The 12,365-nt window shown below is 44.6% G+C and overlaps 33 non-coding genes and 2 pseudogenes across 33 annotated transcripts; all 35 read left to right on the forward strand.

Moving 5' to 3' along the window:
• Window positions 1–13: 13 nt before the first annotated feature.
• Window positions 14–131, forward strand: LOC145079184 (5S ribosomal RNA). The gene has a single exon (XR_013694705.1). It is a non-coding gene; the product is annotated as a 5S ribosomal RNA (ribosomal RNA).
• A 252-nt stretch (window positions 132–383) lies between these two features.
• LOC145079235 (5S ribosomal RNA) lies at window positions 384–502 on the forward strand. The gene has a single exon (XR_013694753.1). It is a non-coding gene; the product is annotated as a 5S ribosomal RNA (ribosomal RNA).
• Window positions 503–734: 232 nt separating this feature from the next.
• Window positions 735–853, forward strand: LOC145078068 (5S ribosomal RNA). The gene has a single exon (XR_013693669.1). It is a non-coding gene; the product is annotated as a 5S ribosomal RNA (ribosomal RNA).
• A 235-nt stretch (window positions 854–1,088) lies between these two features.
• On the forward strand, window positions 1,089–1,207 carry LOC145079212 (5S ribosomal RNA). The gene has a single exon (XR_013694731.1). It is a non-coding gene; the product is annotated as a 5S ribosomal RNA (ribosomal RNA).
• Window positions 1,208–1,439: 232 nt separating this feature from the next.
• Window positions 1,440–1,558, forward strand: LOC145078918 (5S ribosomal RNA). Its single transcript, XR_013694445.1, has one exon. It is a non-coding gene; the product is annotated as a 5S ribosomal RNA (ribosomal RNA).
• A 233-nt stretch (window positions 1,559–1,791) lies between these two features.
• On the forward strand, window positions 1,792–1,910 carry LOC145079405 (5S ribosomal RNA). The gene has a single exon (XR_013694921.1). It is a non-coding gene; the product is annotated as a 5S ribosomal RNA (ribosomal RNA).
• A 232-nt stretch (window positions 1,911–2,142) lies between these two features.
• LOC145076140 (5S ribosomal RNA) lies at window positions 2,143–2,261 on the forward strand. The gene has a single exon (XR_013692605.1). It is a non-coding gene; the product is annotated as a 5S ribosomal RNA (ribosomal RNA).
• A 234-nt stretch (window positions 2,262–2,495) lies between these two features.
• LOC145085381 (5S ribosomal RNA) lies at window positions 2,496–2,614 on the forward strand. Its single transcript, XR_013699781.1, has one exon. It is a non-coding gene; the product is annotated as a 5S ribosomal RNA (ribosomal RNA).
• A 255-nt stretch (window positions 2,615–2,869) lies between these two features.
• On the forward strand, window positions 2,870–2,988 carry LOC145079237 (5S ribosomal RNA). Its single transcript, XR_013694756.1, has one exon. It is a non-coding gene; the product is annotated as a 5S ribosomal RNA (ribosomal RNA).
• Window positions 2,989–3,220: 232 nt separating this feature from the next.
• On the forward strand, window positions 3,221–3,339 carry LOC145078079 (5S ribosomal RNA). The gene has a single exon (XR_013693679.1). It is a non-coding gene; the product is annotated as a 5S ribosomal RNA (ribosomal RNA).
• Window positions 3,340–3,574: 235 nt separating this feature from the next.
• On the forward strand, window positions 3,575–3,693 carry LOC145079214 (5S ribosomal RNA). Its single transcript, XR_013694733.1, has one exon. It is a non-coding gene; the product is annotated as a 5S ribosomal RNA (ribosomal RNA).
• A 232-nt stretch (window positions 3,694–3,925) lies between these two features.
• On the forward strand, window positions 3,926–4,040 carry LOC145080345 (5S ribosomal RNA; annotated as a pseudogene).
• Window positions 4,041–4,273: 233 nt separating this feature from the next.
• On the forward strand, window positions 4,274–4,392 carry LOC145079407 (5S ribosomal RNA). The gene has a single exon (XR_013694922.1). It is a non-coding gene; the product is annotated as a 5S ribosomal RNA (ribosomal RNA).
• A 233-nt stretch (window positions 4,393–4,625) lies between these two features.
• Window positions 4,626–4,744, forward strand: LOC145076145 (5S ribosomal RNA). The gene has a single exon (XR_013692609.1). It is a non-coding gene; the product is annotated as a 5S ribosomal RNA (ribosomal RNA).
• Window positions 4,745–4,978: 234 nt separating this feature from the next.
• On the forward strand, window positions 4,979–5,097 carry LOC145085382 (5S ribosomal RNA). Its single transcript, XR_013699782.1, has one exon. It is a non-coding gene; the product is annotated as a 5S ribosomal RNA (ribosomal RNA).
• A 256-nt stretch (window positions 5,098–5,353) lies between these two features.
• On the forward strand, window positions 5,354–5,472 carry LOC145079238 (5S ribosomal RNA). Its single transcript, XR_013694757.1, has one exon. It is a non-coding gene; the product is annotated as a 5S ribosomal RNA (ribosomal RNA).
• A 232-nt stretch (window positions 5,473–5,704) lies between these two features.
• Window positions 5,705–5,823, forward strand: LOC145078090 (5S ribosomal RNA). Its single transcript, XR_013693690.1, has one exon. It is a non-coding gene; the product is annotated as a 5S ribosomal RNA (ribosomal RNA).
• Window positions 5,824–6,057: 234 nt separating this feature from the next.
• LOC145079215 (5S ribosomal RNA) lies at window positions 6,058–6,176 on the forward strand. Its single transcript, XR_013694734.1, has one exon. It is a non-coding gene; the product is annotated as a 5S ribosomal RNA (ribosomal RNA).
• Window positions 6,177–6,409: 233 nt separating this feature from the next.
• Window positions 6,410–6,528, forward strand: LOC145078920 (5S ribosomal RNA). The gene has a single exon (XR_013694450.1). It is a non-coding gene; the product is annotated as a 5S ribosomal RNA (ribosomal RNA).
• A 233-nt stretch (window positions 6,529–6,761) lies between these two features.
• Window positions 6,762–6,880, forward strand: LOC145079408 (5S ribosomal RNA). Its single transcript, XR_013694923.1, has one exon. It is a non-coding gene; the product is annotated as a 5S ribosomal RNA (ribosomal RNA).
• Window positions 6,881–7,112: 232 nt separating this feature from the next.
• Window positions 7,113–7,231, forward strand: LOC145078707 (5S ribosomal RNA). Its single transcript, XR_013694241.1, has one exon. It is a non-coding gene; the product is annotated as a 5S ribosomal RNA (ribosomal RNA).
• A 234-nt stretch (window positions 7,232–7,465) lies between these two features.
• Window positions 7,466–7,584, forward strand: LOC145085383 (5S ribosomal RNA). The gene has a single exon (XR_013699783.1). It is a non-coding gene; the product is annotated as a 5S ribosomal RNA (ribosomal RNA).
• A 251-nt stretch (window positions 7,585–7,835) lies between these two features.
• Window positions 7,836–7,954, forward strand: LOC145078654 (5S ribosomal RNA). Its single transcript, XR_013694192.1, has one exon. It is a non-coding gene; the product is annotated as a 5S ribosomal RNA (ribosomal RNA).
• A 233-nt stretch (window positions 7,955–8,187) lies between these two features.
• LOC145084890 (5S ribosomal RNA) lies at window positions 8,188–8,306 on the forward strand. Its single transcript, XR_013699314.1, has one exon. It is a non-coding gene; the product is annotated as a 5S ribosomal RNA (ribosomal RNA).
• A 234-nt stretch (window positions 8,307–8,540) lies between these two features.
• Window positions 8,541–8,659, forward strand: LOC145080018 (5S ribosomal RNA; annotated as a pseudogene).
• A 233-nt stretch (window positions 8,660–8,892) lies between these two features.
• Window positions 8,893–9,011, forward strand: LOC145077847 (5S ribosomal RNA). Its single transcript, XR_013693457.1, has one exon. It is a non-coding gene; the product is annotated as a 5S ribosomal RNA (ribosomal RNA).
• A 237-nt stretch (window positions 9,012–9,248) lies between these two features.
• LOC145079005 (5S ribosomal RNA) lies at window positions 9,249–9,367 on the forward strand. Its single transcript, XR_013694534.1, has one exon. It is a non-coding gene; the product is annotated as a 5S ribosomal RNA (ribosomal RNA).
• Window positions 9,368–9,598: 231 nt separating this feature from the next.
• Window positions 9,599–9,717, forward strand: LOC145073364 (5S ribosomal RNA). The gene has a single exon (XR_013691331.1). It is a non-coding gene; the product is annotated as a 5S ribosomal RNA (ribosomal RNA).
• Window positions 9,718–9,950: 233 nt separating this feature from the next.
• Window positions 9,951–10,069, forward strand: LOC145074901 (5S ribosomal RNA). The gene has a single exon (XR_013692166.1). It is a non-coding gene; the product is annotated as a 5S ribosomal RNA (ribosomal RNA).
• Window positions 10,070–10,305: 236 nt separating this feature from the next.
• Window positions 10,306–10,424, forward strand: LOC145079006 (5S ribosomal RNA). The gene has a single exon (XR_013694535.1). It is a non-coding gene; the product is annotated as a 5S ribosomal RNA (ribosomal RNA).
• A 231-nt stretch (window positions 10,425–10,655) lies between these two features.
• LOC145073373 (5S ribosomal RNA) lies at window positions 10,656–10,774 on the forward strand. The gene has a single exon (XR_013691334.1). It is a non-coding gene; the product is annotated as a 5S ribosomal RNA (ribosomal RNA).
• Window positions 10,775–11,007: 233 nt separating this feature from the next.
• On the forward strand, window positions 11,008–11,126 carry LOC145079095 (5S ribosomal RNA). Its single transcript, XR_013694620.1, has one exon. It is a non-coding gene; the product is annotated as a 5S ribosomal RNA (ribosomal RNA).
• A 235-nt stretch (window positions 11,127–11,361) lies between these two features.
• Window positions 11,362–11,480, forward strand: LOC145079049 (5S ribosomal RNA). The gene has a single exon (XR_013694577.1). It is a non-coding gene; the product is annotated as a 5S ribosomal RNA (ribosomal RNA).
• Window positions 11,481–11,711: 231 nt separating this feature from the next.
• On the forward strand, window positions 11,712–11,830 carry LOC145078969 (5S ribosomal RNA). The gene has a single exon (XR_013694499.1). It is a non-coding gene; the product is annotated as a 5S ribosomal RNA (ribosomal RNA).
• Window positions 11,831–12,067: 237 nt separating this feature from the next.
• On the forward strand, window positions 12,068–12,186 carry LOC145085463 (5S ribosomal RNA). Its single transcript, XR_013699861.1, has one exon. It is a non-coding gene; the product is annotated as a 5S ribosomal RNA (ribosomal RNA).
• Window positions 12,187–12,365: the final 179 nt, after the last annotated feature.

Here is a 12,365-nt window from a genome sequence, read left to right on the forward strand (position 1 = left end):
TGGATAGTATTTCGGGTGCGATAATACCAGCACTAATGCACCGGATCCCATCAGAATTCCGCAGTAAGCGTGCTTGGGCGAGAGTAGTACTAGGATTGGTGACCCCCTGGGAAGTCCTCGTGTTACACCCCCCTTTTTAGTTTGTCCGTTTGCGTTTTTTTTTTTTTTTTTTTTTTTTTACATTTTACGTGCGGTTTTTTGTTTTTTTTTTCCCTTTCTTTCTTGCTATTTCTATGCTCGGGTGCCCTCTGGTTTATGGTTGATGGTTTTTGTATTTTTGTAACGGAGCCGATCGGTCACGTGGGTCCCACGCCCAGCGTACCAAAACAAAGGATGTTTTGCGTCTTGTAACACATAAATGCAATAAACATGGATAGTATTTCGTGTGCGATCATACCAGCACTAATGCACCGAATCCCATCAGAACTCCGCAGTTAAGCATGCTTGGGCTAGAGTAGTACAAGGATGGGTGACCCCTTGGGAAGTGCTCGTGTTGCACCTTCTTTTTCGTTGTCCGTTTGCATTTTTTTTTTACATTTTACATGCTGTTTTTTGGTTTTTTTCCTTTCTTTCTGGCTGTTTCTATGCTCGTGTGCCTTCCGGTTTATGGTTGATGGTTTTCGTATTTTTGGAACGGAGCTGATCCGTCACGTGGATCCCACGCCCCGCGTACAAAAACAAAGGAGATTATGCGTCTTGTAACACATAAAAGCAATAAACGTGGATATTATTTTGGGTGTGATCATAACAGCACTAATGCACCGGATCCTATCAGAACTCCGCAGTTAAGCGTGCTTGGGCGATATTAGTACTAGGATGGGTGACCCCCTGGGAAGTCCTCGTGTTGCGCCCCCTTTTTCGTTGTCCGTTTGCGTTTTTTTTTTTCCATTTTACGTGCGGTTTTTAGGTTTTTTTTTCCTTTCTTTCTTGCTATTTCTATGCTCGGGTTCCCTCCGGTTCATGGTTCATGGTTTTCGTATTTTTGGAACGGAGCCGATCGGTCACTTGGGTCCCACGCCCCGCGTACCAAAACAAAGTAGGCTCTGCGTCTTGTAACACATAAAAGCAATAAACATGGATAGTGTTTCTTGTGCTATCATACCAGCACTAATGCACCGAATCCCATCAGAACTCCGCAGTTAAGTGTGCTTGGGCGAGAGTAGTACAAGGATGGGTGACCCCCTGGGATGTGCTCGTGTTGCACCATCTTTTTCGTTGTCCGTTTGCATTTTTTTTTACATTTTACGTGCGGTTTTTTGGTTTTTTATCCTTTCTTTCTTGCTATTTCTATGCTCGGGTGCCCTCCGGTTCATGGTTAATGGTTTTCGTATTTTTGGAACGGAGCCGATCGGTCACATGGGTCCCACGCTCCGCATACCAAAACAAAGTAGGTTCTGCGTCTTGTAACACATAAAAACAATAAACAGGGATACTATTTCGTGTGCTATCATACCAGCGCTAATGCACCGGATCCCATCAGAACTCCGCAATTAAGCTTGCTTGGGCGAGAGTAGTACTAGGATTGGTGACCCCCTGGGAAGTCCTCGTGTTGCACCCCCCTTTTTAGTTTGTCCGTTTGCGTTTTTTTTTACATTTTACGTGCGGGTTTTTGTTTTTTTTCCTTTCTTTCTTGCTATTTCTATGCTCGGGTGCCCTCCGGTTCATGGTTCATGGTTTTCGTATTTTTGGCACTGAGTCGATCGGTCACATGGGTCCCACGCCCCGCGTACCAAAACAAAGAAGGTTCTGCATTTTGTAACACATAAACGCAATAAACATAGATACTATTTCGTGTGCGATCATACCAGCACTAATGCACCGAATCCCATCAGAACATCGCAGTTAAGCGAGCTTGGGCGAGAGTAGTACAAGGATGGGTGATCCCCTTGGAAGTGCTCGTGTTGCACCCTCTTTTTCGATGTCCGTTTGCATTTTTTTTTAACATTTTACGTGCGGTTTTTTGGTTTTTTTCCTTTCTTTCTGGCTATTTCTATGCTCGGGTGCCTTCCGGTTTATCGTTGATGGTTTTCGTATTTTTGGAACGGAGCCGATCGGTCACGTGGATCCCACGCCCCGCGTATAAAAACAAAGGAGATTCTGCATCTTGTAACACATAAAAGCAATAAACATGGATATTATTTTGGGTGTGATCATAACAACACTAATGCACCGGAACCCATCAGAACTCCGCAGTTAAGCGTGCTTGTACGAGAGTAGTACTAGGATGGGTGACCCCTTGGGAAGTCCTCGTTTTGCACCCCCCTTTTTCGTTGTCCGTTTGCGTTTTTTTTTTACATTTTACATGCGGTTTTTTGGTTTGTTTTCCTTTCTTTCTTGCTATTTCTATGCTCGGGTGCCCTCCGGTTGATGGTTGATGGTTTTCGTATTTTTGGAACTGAGCCGATCAGTCACGTAGGTCCCACGCCCCGCGTACCAAAACAAAGGAAGTTCTGCGTCTGGTAACACATAAAAGCAATGAACATGGATAGTATTTCGGGTGCGATCATACCAGCACTAATGCACCGGATCCCATCAGAATTCCGCAGTTAAGCGTGCTTGGGCGAGAGTAGTACTAGGATTGGTGACCCCCTGGGAAGTCCTCGTGTTGCACCCCCCTTTTTAGTTTGTCCGTTTGCGTTTTTTTTTTTTTTTTTTTTTTTTTTTTTTACATTTTACGTGCGGTTTTTTGTTTTTTTTCCCTTTCTTTCTTGCTATTTCTATGCTCGGGTGCCCTCTGGTTTATGGTTGATGGTTTTTGTATTTTTGTAACGGAGCCGATCGGTCACGTGGGTCCCACGCCCAGCGTACCAAAACAAAGGATGTTTTGCGTCTTGTAACACATAAATGCAATAAACATGGATAGTATTTCGTGTGCGATCATACCAGCACTAATGCACCGAATCCCATCAGAACTCCGCAGTTAAGCATGCTTGGGCTAGAGTAGTACAAGGATGGGTGACCCCTTGGGAAGTGCTCGTGTTGCACCTTCTTTTTCGTTGTCCGTTTGCATTTTTTTTTTACATTTTACATGCTGTTTTTTGGTTTTTTTCCTTTCTTTCTGGCTGTTTCTATGCTCGTGTGCCTTCCGGTTTATGGTTGATGGTTTTCGTATTTTTGGAACGGAGCTGATCCGTCACGTGGATCCCACGCCCCGCGTACAAAAACAAAGGAGATTATGCGTCTTGTAACACATAAAAGCAATAAACGTGGATATTATTTTGGGTGTGATCATAACAGCACTAATGCACCGGATCCTATCAGAACTCCGCAGTTAAGCGTGCTTGGGCGATATTAGTACTAGGATGGGTGACCCCCTGGGAAGTCCTCGTGTTGCGCCCCCTTTTTCGTTGTCCGTTTGCGTTTTTTTTTTTCCATTTTACGTGCGGTTTTTAGGTTTTTTTTTCCTTTCTTTCTTGCTATTTCTATGCTCGGGTTCCCTCCGGTTCATGGTTCATGGTTTTCGTATTTTTGGAACGGAGCCGATCGGTCACTTGGGTCCCACGCCCCGCGTACCAAAACAAAGTAGGCTCTGCGTCTTGTAACACATAAAAGCAATAAACATGGATAGTGTTTCTTGTGCTATCATACCAGCACTAATGCACCGAATCCCATCAGAACTCCGCAGTTAAGTGTGCTTGGGCGAGAGTAGTACAAGGATGGGTGACCCCCTGGGATGTGCTCGTGTTGCACCATCTTTTTCGTTGTCCGTTTGCATTTTTTTTTACATTTTACGTGCGGTTTTTTGGTTTTTTATCCTTTCTTTCTTGCTATTTCTATGCTCGGGTGCCCTCCGGTTCATGGTTAATGGTTTTCGTATTTTTGGAACGGAGCCGATCGGTCACATGGGTCCCACGCTCCGCATACCAAAACAAAGTAGGTTCTGCGTCTTGTAACACATAAAAACAATAAACAGGGATACTATTTCGTGTGCTATCCAGCGCTAATGCACCGGATCCCATCAGAACTCCGCAATTAAGCTTGCTTGGGCGAGAGTAGTACTAGGATTGGTGACCCCCTGGGAAGTCCTCGTGTTGCACCCCCCTTTTTAGTTTGTCCGTTTGCGTTTTTTTTTACATTTTACGTGCGGGTTTTTGTTTTTTTTCCTTTCTTTCTTGCTATTTCTATGCTCGGGTGCCCTCCGGTTCATGGTTCATGGTTTTCGTATTTTTGGCACTGAGTCGATCGGTCACATGGGTCCCACGCCCCGCGTACCAAAACAAAGAAGGTTCTGCATTTTGTAACACATAAACGCAATAAACATAGATACTATTTCGTGTGCGATCATACCAGCACTAATGCACCGAATCCCATCAGAACATCGCAGTTAAGCGAGCTTGGGCGAGAGTAGTACAAGGATGGGTGATCCCCTTGGAAGTGCTCGTGTTGCACCCTCTTTTTCGATGTCCGTTTGCATTTTTTTTTTAACATTTTACGTGCGGTTTTTTGGTTTTTTTCCTTTCTTTCTGGCTATTTCTATGCTCGGGTGCCTTCCGGTTTATCGTTGATGGTTTTCGTATTTTTGGAACGGAGCCGATCGGTCACGTGGATCCCACGCCCCGCGTATAAAAACAAAGGAGATTCTGCATCTTGTAACACATAAAAGCAATAAACATGGATATTATTTTGGGTGTGATCATAACAACACTAATGCACCGGAACCCATCAGAACTCCGCAGTTAAGCGTGCTTGTACGAGAGTAGTACTAGGATGGGTGACCCCTTGGGAAGTCCTCGTTTTGCACCCCCCTTTTTCGTTGTCCGTTTGCGTTTTTTTTTTACATTTTACATGCGGTTTTTTGGTTTGTTTTCCTTTCTTTCTTGCTATTTCTATGCTCGGGTGCCCTCCGGTTGATGGTTGATGGTTTTCGTATTTTTGGAACTGAGCCGATCAGTCACGTAGGTCCCACGCCCCGCGTACCAAAACAAAGGAAGTTCTGCGTCTGGTAACACATAAAAGCAATGAACATGGATAGTATTTCGGGTGCGATCATACCAGCACTAATGCACCGGATCCCATCAGAATTCCGCAGTTAAGCGTGCTTGGGCGAGAGTAGTACTAGGATTGGTGACCCCCTGGGAAGTCCTCGTGTTGCACCCCCCTTTTTAGTTTGTCCGTTTGCGTTTTTTTTTTTTTTTTTTTTTTTTTTTTTTTACATTTTACGTGCGGTTTTTTGTTTTTTTTCCCTTTCTTTCTTGCTATTTCTATGCTCGGGTGCCCTCTGGTTTATGGTTGATGGTTTTTGTATTTTTGTAACGGAGCCGATCGGTCACGTGGGTCCCACGCCCAGCGTACCAAAACAAAGGATGTTTTGCGTCTTGTAACACATAAATGCAATAAACATGGATAGTATTTCGTGTGCGATCATACCAGCACTAATGCACCGAATCCCATCAGAACTCCGCAGTTAAGCATGCTTGGGCTAGAGTAGTACAAGGATGGGTGACCCCTTGGGAAGTGCTCGTGTTGCACCTTCTTTTTCGTTGTCCGTTTGCATTTTTTTTTTACATTTTACATGCTGTTTTTTGGTTTTTTTCCTTTCTTTCTGGCTGTTTCTATGCTCGTGTGCCTTCCGGTTTATGGTTGATGGTTTTCGTATTTTTGGAACGGAGCTGATCCGTCACGTGGATCCCACGCCCCGCGTACAAAAACAAAGGAGATTATGCGTCTTGTAACACATAAAAGCAATAAACGTGGATATTATTTTGGGTGTGATCATAACAGCACTAATGCACCGGATCCTATCAGAACTCCGCAGTTAAGCGTGCTTGGGCGATATTAGTACTAGGATGGGTGACCCCCTGGGAAGTCCTCGTGTTGCGCCCCCTTTTTCGTTGTCCGTTTGCGTTTTTTTTTTTCCATTTTACGTGCGGTTTTTAGGTTTTTTTTCCTTTCTTTCTTGCTATTTCTATGCTCGGGTTCCCTCCGGTTCATGGTTCATGGTTTTCGTATTTTTGGAACGGAGCCGATCGGTCACTTGGGTCCCACGCCCCGCGTACCAAAACAAAGTAGGCTCTGCGTCTTGTAACACATAAAAGCAATAAACATGGATAGTGTTTCTTGTGCTATCATACCAGCACTAATGCACCGAATCCCATCAGAACTCCGCAGTTAAGTGTGCTTGGGCGAGAGTAGTACAAGGATGGGTGACCCCCTGGGATGTGCTCGTGTTGCACCATCTTTTTCGTTGTCCGTTTGCATTTTTTTTTTACATTTTACGTGCGGTTTTTTGGTTTTTTATCCTTTCTTTCTTGCTATTTCTATGCTCGGGTGCCCTCCGGTTCATGGTTAATGGTTTTCGTATTTTTGGAACGGAGCCGATCGGTCACATGGGTCCCACGCTACGCATACCAAAACAAAGTAGGTTCTGCGTCTTGTAACAAATAAAAACAATAAACAGGGATACTATTTCGTGTGCTATCATACCAGCGCTAATGCACCGGATCCCATCAGAACTCCGCAATTAAGCTTGCTTGGGCGAGAGTAGTACTAGGATTGGTGACCCCCTGGGAAGTCCTCGTGTTGCACCCCCCTTTTTAGTTTGTCCGTTTGCGTTTTTTTTTACATTTTACGTGCGGGTTTTTGTTTTTTTTCCTTTCTTTCTTGCTATTTCTATGCTCGGGTGCCCTCCGGTTCATGGTTCATGGTTTTCGTATTTTTGGCACTGAGTCGATCGGTCACATGGGTCCCACGCCCCGCGTACCAAAACAAAGAAGGTTCTGCATTTTGTAACACATAAACGCAATAAACATAGATACTATTTCGTGTGCGATCATACCAGCACTAATGCACCGAATCCCATCAGAACATCGCAGTTAAGCGAGCTTGGGCGAGAGTAGTACAAGGATGGGTGATCCCCTTGGAAGTGCTCGTGTTGCACCCTCTTTTTCGATGTCCGTTTGCATTTTTTTTTAACATTTTACGTGCGGTTTTTTGGTTTTTTTCCTTTCTTTCTGGCTATTTCTATGCTCGGGTGCCTTCCGGTTTATCATTGATGGTTTTCGTATTTTTGGAACGGAGCCGATCGGTCACGTGGATCCCACGCCCCGCGTATAAAAACAAAGGAGATTCTGCATCTTGTAACACATAAAAGCAATAAACATGGATATTATTTTGGGTGTGATCATAACAACACTAATGCACCGGAACCCATCAGAACTCCGCAGTTAAGCATGCTTGTACGAGAGTAGTACTAGGATGGGTGACCCCTTGGGAAGTCCTCGTTTTGCACCCCCCTTTTTCGTTGTCCGTTTGCGTTTTTTTTTTACATTTTACATGCGGTTTTTTGGTTTGTTTTCCTTTCTTTCTTGCTATTTCTATGCTCGGGTGCCCTCCGGTTGATGGTTGATGGTTTTCGTATTTTTGGAACTGAGCCGATCAGTCACGTAGGTCCCACGCCCCGCGTACCAAAACAAAGGAAGTTCTGCGTCTGGTAACACATAAAAGCAATGAACATGGATAGTATTTCGGGTGCGATCATACCAGCACTAATGCACCGGATCCCATCAGAATTCCGCAGTTAAGCGTGCTTGGGCGAGAGTAGTACTAGGATTGGTGACCCCCTGGGAAGTCCTCGTGTTGCACCCCCCTTTTTAGTTTGTCCGTTTGCGTTTTTTTTTTTTTTTTTTTTTTTTTTACATTTTACGTGCGGTTTTTTGTTTTTTTTCCCTTTCTTTCTTGCTATTTCTATGCTCGGGTGCCCTCTGGTTTATGGTTGATGGTTTTTGTATTTTTGTAACGGAGCCGATCGGTCACGTGGGTCCCACGCCCAGCGTACCAAAACAAAGGATGTTTTGCGTCTTGTAACACATAAATGCAATAAACATGGATAGTATTTCGTGTGCGATCATACCAGCACTAATGCACCGAATCCCATCAGAACTCCGCAGTTAAGCATGCTTGGGCGAGAGTAGTACAAGGATGGGTGACCCCTTGGGAAGTGCTCGTGTTGCACCTTCTTTTTCGTTGTCCGTTTGCATTTTTTTTTTTACATTTTACATGCTGTTTTTTGGTTTTTTTCCTTTCTTTCTGGCTGTTTCTATGCTCGTGTGCCTTCCGGTTTATGGTTGATGGTTTTCGTATTTTTGGAACGGAGCCGATCGGTCACGTGGATCCCACGCCCCGCGTACCAAAATAAAGGAGGTTCTGCGTCTGGTAACACATAAAAGCAATAAACATGGATTGTATTTCGGGTGCGATCATACCAGCACTAATGCACCGGATCCCATCAGAACTCCGCAGTTAAGCGTGCTTGGGCGAGAGTAGTACTAGGATTGGTGACCCCCTGGGAAGTCCTCGTGTTGCACCCCTTTTTAGTTTGTCCGTTTGCGTTTTTTTTTTACATTTTACGTGCGGTTTTTAGGTTTTTTTTTCCTTTCTTTCTTGCTATTTCTATGCTCGGGTTCCCTCCGGTTCATGGTTCATGGTTTTCGTATTTTTGGAACGGAGCCGATCGGTCACTTGGGTCCCACGCCCCGCATACCAAAACAAAGTAGGTTCTGCGTCTTGTAACACATAAAAACAATAAACATGGATAGTGTTTCGTGTGCTATCATACCAGCACTAATGCACCGAATCCCATCAGAACTCTGCAGTTAAGTGTGCTTGGGCGAGAGTAGTACAAGGATGGGTGACCCCCTGGGATGTGCTCGTGTTGCACCATCTTTTTCGTTGTCCGTTTGCATTTTTTTTTTACATTTTACGTGCGGTTTTTTGGTTTTTTATCCTTTCATTCTTGCTATTTCTATGCTCGGGTGCCCTCCGGTTCATGGTTCATGGTTTTCGTATTTTTGGAACGGAGCCGATCGGTCACATGGGTCCCACGCCCCGCATACCAAAACAAAGTAGGTTCTGCGTCTTGTAACATATAAAAACAATAAACAGGGATACTATTTCGTGTGCTATCATACCAGCACTAATGCACCGGATCCCATCAGAACTCCGCAATTAAGCGTGCTTGGGCGAGAGTAGTATTAGGATTGGTGACCCCCTGGGAAGTCCTCGTGTTGCACCCCCCTTTTTAGTTTGTCCGTTTGCGTTTTTTTTTTTTTACATTTTACGTGCGGGTTTTTGTTTTTTTTCCTTTCTTTCTTGCTATTTCTATGCTCGGGTGCCCTCCGGTTCATGGTTCATGGTTTTCGTATTTTTGGAACTGAGTCGATCGGTCACATGGGTCCCACGCCCCGCGTACCAAAACAAAGAAGGTTCTGCATTTTGTAACACATAAAAGCAATAAACATAGATACTATTTCGTGTGCGATCATACCAGCACTAATGCACCGAATCCCATCAGAACATCGCAGTTAAGCATGCTTGGGCGAGAGTAGTACAAGGATGGGTGACCCCTTGGGAAGTGCTCGTGTTGCACCTTCTTTTTCGTTGTCCGTTTGCATTTTTTTTTACATTTTACATGCTGTTTTTTGGTTTTTTTCCTTTCTTTCTGGCTGTTTCTATGCTCGTGTGCCTTCCGGTTTATGGTTGATGGTTTTCGTATTTTTGGAACGGAGCTGATCCGTCACGTGGATCCCACGCCCCGCGTACAAAAACAAAGGAGATTATGCGTCTTGTAACACATAAAAGCAATAAACGTGGATATTATTTTGGGTGTGATCATAACAGCACTAATGCACCGGATCCTATCAGAACTCCGCAGTTAAGCGTGCTTGGGCGAGATTAGTACTAGGATGGGTGACCCCCTGGGAAGTCCTCGTGTTGCGCCCCCTTTTTCGTTGTCCGTTTGCGTTTTTTTTTTCCATTTTACGTGCGGTTTTTAGGTTTTTTTTCCTTTCTTTCTTGCTATTTCTATGCTCGGGTTCCCTCCGGTTCATGGTTCATGGTTTTCGTATTTTTGGAACGGAGCCGATCGGTCACTTGGGTCCCACGCCCCGCATACCAAAACAAAGTAGGTTCTGCGTCTTGTAACATATAAAAACAATAAACAGGGATACTATTTCGTGTGCTATCATACCAGCACTAATGCACCGGATCCCATCAGAACTCCGCAATTAAGCGTGCTTGGGCGAGAGTAGTACTAGGATTGGTGACCCCCTGGGAAGTCCTCGTGTTGCACCCCCCTTTTTAGTTTGTCCGTTTGCGTTTTTTTTTTTTACATTTTACGTGCGTGTTTTTGTTTTTTTTCCTTTCTTTCTTGCTATTTCTATGCTCGGGTGCCCTCCGGTTCATGGTTCATGGTTTTCGTATTTTTGGAACTGAGTCGATCGGTCACATGGGTCCCACGCCCCGCGTACCAAAACAAAGAAGGTTCTGCATTTTGTAACACATAAAAGCAATAAACATAGATACTATTTCGTGTGCGATCATACCAGCACTAATGCACCGAATCCCATCAGAACATCGCAGTTAAGCATGCTTGGGCGAGAGTAGTACAAGGATGGGTGACCCCTTGGGAAGTGCTCGTGTTGCACCTTCTTTTTCGTTGTCCGTTTGCATTTTTTTTTACATTTTACATGCTGTTTTTTGGTTTTTTTCCTTTCTTTCTGGCTGTTTCTATGCTCGTGTGCCTTCCGGTTTATGGTTGATGGTTTTCGTATTTTTGGAACGGAGCTGATCCGTCACGTGGATCCCACGCCCCGCGTACAAAAACAAAGGAGATTATGCTTCTTGTAACACATAAAAGCAATAAACGTGGATATTATTTTGGGTGTGATCATAACAGCACTAATGCACCGGATCCTATCAGAACTCCGCAGTTAAGCGTGCTTGGGCGAGATTAGTACTAGGATGGGTGACCCCCTGGGAAGTCCTCGTGTTGCGCCCCCTTTTTCGTTGTCCGTTTGCGTTTTTTTTTTCCATTTTACGTGCGGTTTTTAGGTTTTTTTTCCTTTCTTTCTTGCTATTTCTATGCTCGGGTTCCCTCCGGTTCATGGTTCATGGTTTTCGTATTTTTGGAACGGAGCCGATCGGTCACTTGGGTCCCACGCCCCGCATACCAAAACAAAGTAGGTTCTGCGTCTTGTAACACATAAAAACAATAAACATGGATAGTTTTTCGTGTGCTATCACACCAGCACTAATGCACCGAATCCCATCAGAACTCTGCAGTTAAGTGTGCTTGGGCGAGAGTAGTACTAGGATTGGTGACCCCCTGGGAAGTCCTCGTGTTGCACCCCCCTTTTTAGTTTGTCCGTTTGCGTTTTTTTTTTTACATTTTACGTGCGGGTTTTTGTTTTTTTTCCTTTCTTTCTTGCTATTTCTATGCTCGGGTGCCCTCCGGTTCATGGTTCATGGTTTTCGTATTTTTGGAACTGAGTCGATCGGTCACATGGGTCCCACGCCCCGCGTACCAAAACAAAGAAGGTTCTGCATTTTGTAACACATAAAAGCAATAAACATAGATACTATTTCGTGTGCGATCATACCAGCACTAATGCACCGAATCCCATCAGAACATCGCAGTTAAGCGAGCTTGGGCGAGAGTAGTACAAGGATGGGTGACCCCCTTGGAAGTGCTCGTGTTGCACCCTCTTTTTCGATGTCCGTTTGCATTTTTTTTAACATTTTACGTGCGGTTTTTTGGTTTTTTTCCTTTCTTTCTGGCTATTTCTATGCTCGGGTGCCTTCCGGTTTATCGTTGATGGTTTTCGTATTTTTGGAACGGAGCCGATCGGTCACGTGGATCCCACGCCCCGCGTATAAAAACAAAGGAGATTCTGCATCTTGTAACACATAAAAGCAATAAACATGGATATTATTTTGGGTGTGATCATAACAACACTAATGCACCGGCACCCATCAGAACTCCGCAGTTAAGCGTGCTTGTACGAGAGTAGTACTAGGATGGGTGACCCCTTGGGAAGTCCTCGTTTTGCACCCCCCTTTTTCGTTGTCCGTTTGCGTTTTTTTTTTTTTACATTTTACATGCGGTTTTTTGGTTTGTTTTCCTTTCTTTGTTGCTATTTCTATGCTCGGGTGCCCTCCGGTTCATGGTTGATGGTTTTCGTATTTTTGGAACTGAGCCGATCAGTCACGTAGGTCCCACGCCCCGCGTACCAAAACAAAGGAAGTTCTGCGTCTGGTAACACATAAAAGCAATGAACATGGATAGTATTTCGGGTGCGATCATACCAGCACTAATGCACCGGATCCCATTAGAATTCCGCAGTTAAGCGTGCTTGGGCGAGAGTAGTACTAGGATTGGTGACCCCCTGGGAAGTCCTCGTGTTGCACCCCCCTTTTTAGTTTGTCCGTTTGCGTTTTTTTTTTTACATTTTACGTGCGGGTTTTTGTTTTTTTTCCTTTCTTTCTTGTTATTTCTATGCTCGGGTGCCCTCCGGTTCATGGTTCATGGTTTTCGTATTTTTGGAACTGAGTCGATCGGTCACATGGGTCCCACGCCCCGCGTACCAAAA

This window comes from Lactuca serriola, chromosome 1, assembly GCF_051521515.1.
Source record: "Lactuca serriola cultivar US96UC23 chromosome 1, Lser_US96UC23_V15, whole genome shotgun sequence".
Lineage (NCBI taxonomy): Eukaryota > Viridiplantae > Streptophyta > Magnoliopsida > Asterales > Asteraceae > Lactuca > Lactuca serriola.